This window comes from Siphateles boraxobius, unplaced genomic scaffold (assembly GCF_051911475.1).
Source record: "Siphateles boraxobius isolate OS27281-9 unplaced genomic scaffold, OSU_SipBor_1 520, whole genome shotgun sequence".
Lineage (NCBI taxonomy): Eukaryota > Metazoa > Chordata > Actinopteri > Cypriniformes > Leuciscidae > Siphateles > Siphateles boraxobius.
Window position 1 is genome coordinate 24,811 of NW_027509165.1, and position 6,000 is coordinate 30,810.

Consider the following 6,000-nt stretch of genomic DNA (forward strand, 5'->3'; position numbering starts at 1 on the left):
TGTACAAATATCCATAGGCTTGACCATATCAATAGGTAGTAGCAGATTTCAGGCCTAAGCCAGGAGCTTGCAAACCATTCTTGAAGCGCATCTGCACCACATATATATATATTTTTTATTATCTCTCTCATTTAATACAGGTGAATCAAATAATTGATTGATAATTAACGTACTCGACGATCTGACTTGGGTGTGCTCAATAAGGAAAAGAAGAAAAATGTGTTGCGTGGGCTTCTGAAAAAGTTGGAAAACCCCAGCTTTAAGCAAATGTCAGTCTGGTAAAGACGTCTGTGCAAAGGGACACCATTCGTGACTCTGGTGGGACCCAAAAAACGACAACCTTTTTAAAAACTTCTTTTGCAACCGAGAACTCCAGATTGTCTTTCCTGCCAAGACTTTCACGTCAGAGAAGGAGAAGGTTAAATGACTACTCTTAGAAGCCACAGATTAGGCACTGCTGGGATTCGAACCCAGGATCTCCTGTTTACTAGACAGGCGCTTTGACCAACTAAGCCACAGCGCCAGTTACTGTCACTGGTTCGATGCTTTTGTATACAAAGTCTAAAAGAGGTAGCATGTCAGGAGAATAGCTGATTACATCATGAATAGGTCCCTTTGAAGTTACAGGATTATTTCCAAAACCTGAAATGTGTGCAGGCTTCTGTTGAGGGACAAGGGAATATCTCAAGCCATTTATTTCTGGATCGAAACTCTCAGTACTCGTGTCTCAAATGTTTCGGGAACCTCCAGTTACGATACATCTAAATGCTGTTTCAGCTTGGAGAAATGGAAAGCGTGTTTTTTTTTCTTCTTTTTCTTCTAGGTAGGTGGCCAACAATAGGTTGTTGCAGATTTTGGCCTAGGCCAGTGGATTTCAACCTATTCTTATTTAAATAGGTGACTTAAGTTAATTAGTAGAGTACTCTGTGATCTGAGTTGGGTGTGTCCAAAGAGGGAAATAAGCAGAACGTGAAGGGTATGCTTCTGAAGTAGTTTGTGGATTCAAGTTTTAAGCATATGTCTGACTCACAGAGACATCAGAGCAAAAGAGGCCACTGACTATTCTGGTGGGACTCACAACCAGGGAATTTCTCCATTCGCATCCTAGAAGTCCAAAGTTGTATCCATTGTACCATAAAATGACACACTTCAGGGAAGTGTTGCATGCGCAGCACTTCTTAGTTTTTCCAGTTTTGTGCAGGTAAACACAGTTCGTCATGCAAAGACTTTCATATGTGAAAAGGTTAAGCACTCCCATATCCTGTGCCAAAGACACTGCTGGGATTTGAACCCAGGATCTCCTGTTTACGAGACAGGCGCTTTGACCAGCTAAGCCACAGCGCCAGATACTGTGAAATTTGTTGGTAAAACAAGTCTAAAAGAGGTACCACATCAGGAAAACAGCTGATCACGTCATGAACGAGGTCCCTTAGAGGTAAGAGGATTGTTTCCAAAACATTTGAGCAATAGAGGGTATGCGCGACTCTGGTGGGACTCGAACCCACAACCTTTGAATATCTCCATTCACAATCTAGAAGTCCAATGCGCTATCCATTGCGCCAAAGAGCCACAAAAGACGAACTTTAAGACGCTATTGCATGCACATCACTTCTTAGATTTCCTCATTTTGTGCAGATGCACACTGTTCAGCATGCAAAGATTTACATATGTAAAAGATTAAGTGAGTGGTGCCCACATCCACTGGCATAGGCACTGCTGGGATTCGAACCCAAGATCTCCTGTTTACAAGACAGGCGCTTTGACCAACTAAGCCACAGCGCCACTTGCTGAACTCTCTACAATGTGTTGGCATAAAAAGTCTAAAAGAGGTAGCAGGTCAGGAAAATAGCTGATTACATCATGAAAGAGGTTAGGGGATTATTTCCAAAACCCGAGGGGCATGCAGGGCTCTGTTGAAGAAAGAGGGAATATCTGAAACTCTCAATACTTGTGTCTGAAATGTTTTTGGAACCTCCAGTTACAATACATCTAAATTCTGTCTCAGCTGGGCGAAATGGAAAGCAATCTCTGCTATGCTTTCAGCTGATCTGAAAGACAAAATCCAGAAAGATTTTCATGAATTATATATTCATATTTGTAAAGACTGTTTTGAATACATCCAGAGGCTGGATCTCAACAATAGGAAGTAGCAGATTCTGGCCTAAGCCAGTGGTTTTCAAACCATTCTCGAAACCTCCCAGACGCTATACATTTTCGTTATCTTCCTTATTTCAACAGAGTTAATTGAGCTACTTAGTAGAGTACTCAATGATCTGACGTGGGTGTGTCCAATAAGGGAGATGAGCAGAATGTGAAGGGTAGGCTTCTGAAGTAGTTTGTGGACCCCAGTTTTAAACATATGTCTGACTCACAGAGACATCAGAGCAAAAGAGGCCACTGACTATTCTGGTGGGACTCACAACCAGGGAATTTCTCCATTCGCATCCTAGAAGTCCAAAGTTCTATCCATTGTACCATAAAATGACACACTTCAGGGAAGTGTTGCATGCGCAGCACTTCTTAAGTTTTTCCAGTTTTGTGCAGGTAAACACAGTTCGTCATGCAAAGACTTTCATATGTGAAAAGGTTAAGCACTCCCATATCCTGTGCCAAAGGCACTGCTGGGATTTGAACCCAGGATCTCCTGTTTACGAGACAGGCGCTTTGACCAGCTAAGCCACAGCGCCAGGTACTGTGAAATTTGTTGGTAAAACAAGTCTAAAAGAGGTACCACATCAGGAAAACAGCTGATCACGTCATGAACGAGGTCCCTTAGAGGTAAGAGGATTGTTTCCAAAACACGAGGGCCTTTCACGCCTCAAGGGAATGTCTGAACTCATTTAATTTTGGCTCTACACTCTCGATAGTAATGCCTAAAATGTTTCCTGAGCCTTCTTCTGATATGAAAGGGCAAAATCCAGAAAGATATCCATGTATTATTCTTCATATATTTAAAGACTTTGTTTGTACAAATATCCATAGGCTTGACCATATCAATCGGTAGTAGCAGATTTCAGGCCTAAGCCAGGAGCTTGCAAACCATTCTTGAAGCGCATCTGCACCACATATATATATATATTTTTTATTATCTCTCTCATTTAATACAGGTGAATCAAATAATTGATTGATAAGTAACGTACTGGACGATCTGACTTGGGTGTGCTCAATAAGGAAAAGAAGAAAAATGTGCTGCGTAGGCTTCTGAAAAAGTTGGAAAACCCCAGCTTTAAGCAAATGTCAATCTGGTAAAGACGTCTGTGCTAAGGGACACCATTCGTGACTCTGGTGGGACCCAAAAAACGGCACACTTTTTAAAACCTTCATTTGCAACCGAGAAGTCCAGATTGTCTTTCACATCAGAGATGATTGAATGACTACTCTTAGAAGCCACAGATAAGACATTGCTGGGATTCGAACCAAGGATCTCCTGTTTACTAGACAGGCGCTTTAACCAACTAAGCCACAGCGCCAGTTACTGTCAGTGGTTCGATGCTTTTGTATACAAAGTCTAAAAGAGGTAGCATGTCAGGAGAATAGCTGATTACATCATGAATAGGTCCCTTTGAAGTTACAGGATTATTTCCAAAACCTGAAAGGTGTGCAGGCTTCTGTTGAGGGACAAGGGAATATCTCAAGCCATTTATTTCTGGATCGAAACTCTCAGTACTCGTGTCTCAAATGTTTCGGGAACCTCCAGTTACGATACATCTAAATGCTGTTTCAGCTTGGAGAAATGGAAAGTGTGTTTTTTTTCTTCTTTTTTTCTAGGTAGGTGGCCAACAATAGGTTGTTGCAGATTTTGGCCTAGGCCAGTGGATTTCAACCTATTCTTATTTAAATAGGTGACTTAAGTTAATTAGAAGAGTACTCTGTGATCTGAGTTGGGTGTGTCCAATAAGGGAAATAAGCAGAACGTGAAGGGTATGCTTCTGAAGTAGTTTGTGGATTCAAGTTTTAAGCATATGCCTGTCCAACACAAAGACATCTGAGCAATAGAGGGTATGCACGACTCTAGTGGGACTCGAACCCACAACCTTTGAATACCTCCATTCACAATCTAGAAGTCCAATGCGCTATCCATTGCGCCACAGAGCCACAAAAGACAAGCTTTAAGACGCTATTGGATGCACATCACTTCTTAGATTTCCTCATTTTGTGCAGATGCACACTGTTCAGCATGCAAAGATTTACATATGTAAAAGATTAAGTGAGCGGTGCCCACATCCTGTGGCATAGGCACTGCTGGGATTCGAATCCATGATCTCCTGTTTACTAGACAGGCGCTTTAACCAACTAAGCCACAGCGCCAGTTACTGTCAGTGGTTCGATGCTTTTGTATACAAAGTCTAAAAGAGGTAGCATGTCAGGAGAATAGCTGATTACATCATGAATAGGTCCCTTTGAAGTTACAGGATTATTTCCAAAACCTGAAAGGTGTGCAGGCTTCTGTTGAGGGACAAGGGAATATCTCAAGCCATTTATTTCTGGATCGAAACTCTCAGTACTCGTGTCTCAAATGTTTCGGGAACCTCCAGTTACGATACATCTAAATGCTGTTTCAGCTTGGAGAAATGGAAAGTGTGTTTTTTTTCTTCTTTTTTTCTAGGTAGGTGGCCAACAATAGGTTGTTGCAGATTTTGGCCTAGGCCAGTGGATTTCAACCTATTCTTATTTAAATAGGTGACTTAAGTTAATTAGAAGAGTACTCTGTGATCTGAGTTGGGTGTGTCCAATAAGGGAAATAAGCAGAACGTGAAGGGTATGCTTCTGAAGTAGTTTGTGGATTCAAGTTTTAAGCATATGCCTGTCCAACACAAAGACATCTGAGCAATAGAGGGTATGCACGACTCTAGTGGGACTCGAACCCACAACCTTTGAATACCTCCATTCACAATCTAGAAGTCCAATGCGCTATCCATTGCGCCACAGAGCCACAAAAGACAAGCTTTAAGACGCTATTGGATGCACATCACTTCTTAGATTTCCTCATTTTGTGCAGATGCACACTGTTCAGCATGCAAAGATTTACATATGTAAAAGATTAAGTGAGCGGTGCCCACATCCTGTGGCATAGGCACTGCTGGGATTCGAATCCATGATCTCCTGTTTACTAGACAGGCGCTTTGACCAACTAAGCAACAGCGCCAGTTACTGTCGCTGGTTCGATGCTTTTGTATACAAAGTCTAAAAGAGGTAGCATGTCAGGGGAATAGCTGATTACATCATGAATAGGTCCCTTTGAAGTTACAGGATTATTTCCAAAACCTGAAAGGTGTGCAGGCTTCTGTTGAGGGATAAGGGTGTTGTGAACTTTTTCTTTGTAGAAAAGTTAGAAGCTCAGACCAGGAGACGGTGGAAGTTTTCCAAGCAGAAGTTCTTTATTGCTTGTCGGTAGCTGCAGTCATTCCAACATCGTCTAAATTAAAGTAACTTTACATGGTATATTATAGGCATTTTAAGAGGAGGGACTTCTGGAGGTGGAGATAAATTCAAACAAAGCATGCAAATGTAGTACGAACACACCCTACTCTGAGGGCATTACCAATCCAATGGAATCAGCATAACTATTCAAATGCTGATAGTGGCCAGGAACTCTGGTTCCAAGAGCCATCTCAGAGCCATTAAAGAAAGTCTCAGTGATCAGACTCATTTAACTTACAATGGAGAAAACAGGATTTGCCAGATTCTCTTGCTGGAAACTGTTTCACAGCTGATATCATTTACCATCCTAACCTGAAATGCTAACTTCAACAAACAGAACTTTCTCAGTTTATATATGATAGTATTAGAAGTTAGATTAAACCTTTTAATAAACTTGTATTCCTTCAAGGGACAAGGGAATATCTCAAGCCATTTATTTCTGGATCGAAACTCTCAGTACTCGTGTCTCAAATGTTTCGGGAACCTCTAGTTACGATACATCTAAATGCTGTTTCAGCTTGGAGAAATGGAAAGCGTGTTTTTTTTTCTTCTTTTTTTTCTAGGTAGGTGGCCAACAAT

The 6,000-nt window shown here is 41.4% G+C and overlaps 10 non-coding genes across 10 annotated transcripts; all 10 read right to left on the minus strand.

Moving 5' to 3' along the window:
* Positions 1–449: 449 nt before the first annotated feature.
* On the minus strand, positions 450–523 carry trnat-agu (transfer RNA threonine (anticodon AGU)). Its single transcript has one exon. It is a non-coding gene; the product is annotated as a tRNA-Thr (tRNA).
* Positions 524–1,270: 747 nt separating this feature from the next.
* trnat-cgu (transfer RNA threonine (anticodon CGU)) lies at positions 1,271–1,344 on the minus strand. The gene has a single exon. It is a non-coding gene; the product is annotated as a tRNA-Thr (tRNA).
* A 136-nt stretch (positions 1,345–1,480) lies between these two features.
* trnar-ucu (transfer RNA arginine (anticodon UCU)) lies at positions 1,481–1,569 on the minus strand. The gene is given in 2 exon segments: positions 1,481–1,516; positions 1,533–1,569. It is a non-coding gene; the product is annotated as a tRNA-Arg (tRNA).
* A 139-nt stretch (positions 1,570–1,708) lies between these two features.
* On the minus strand, positions 1,709–1,782 carry trnat-ugu (transfer RNA threonine (anticodon UGU)). Its single transcript has one exon. It is a non-coding gene; the product is annotated as a tRNA-Thr (tRNA).
* Positions 1,783–2,613: 831 nt separating this feature from the next.
* trnat-cgu (transfer RNA threonine (anticodon CGU)) lies at positions 2,614–2,687 on the minus strand. Its single transcript has one exon. It is a non-coding gene; the product is annotated as a tRNA-Thr (tRNA).
* Positions 2,688–3,396: 709 nt separating this feature from the next.
* On the minus strand, positions 3,397–3,470 carry trnat-agu (transfer RNA threonine (anticodon AGU)). The gene has a single exon. It is a non-coding gene; the product is annotated as a tRNA-Thr (tRNA).
* A 536-nt stretch (positions 3,471–4,006) lies between these two features.
* Positions 4,007–4,095, minus strand: trnar-ucu (transfer RNA arginine (anticodon UCU)). Its single transcript is given in 2 exon segments — positions 4,007–4,042; positions 4,059–4,095. It is a non-coding gene; the product is annotated as a tRNA-Arg (tRNA).
* Positions 4,096–4,234: 139 nt separating this feature from the next.
* trnat-agu (transfer RNA threonine (anticodon AGU)) lies at positions 4,235–4,308 on the minus strand. The gene has a single exon. It is a non-coding gene; the product is annotated as a tRNA-Thr (tRNA).
* Positions 4,309–4,844: 536 nt separating this feature from the next.
* Positions 4,845–4,933, minus strand: trnar-ucu (transfer RNA arginine (anticodon UCU)). The gene is given in 2 exon segments: positions 4,845–4,880; positions 4,897–4,933. It is a non-coding gene; the product is annotated as a tRNA-Arg (tRNA).
* A 139-nt stretch (positions 4,934–5,072) lies between these two features.
* On the minus strand, positions 5,073–5,146 carry trnat-agu (transfer RNA threonine (anticodon AGU)). The gene has a single exon. It is a non-coding gene; the product is annotated as a tRNA-Thr (tRNA).
* Between the last annotated feature and the right edge of the window lie 854 nt (positions 5,147–6,000).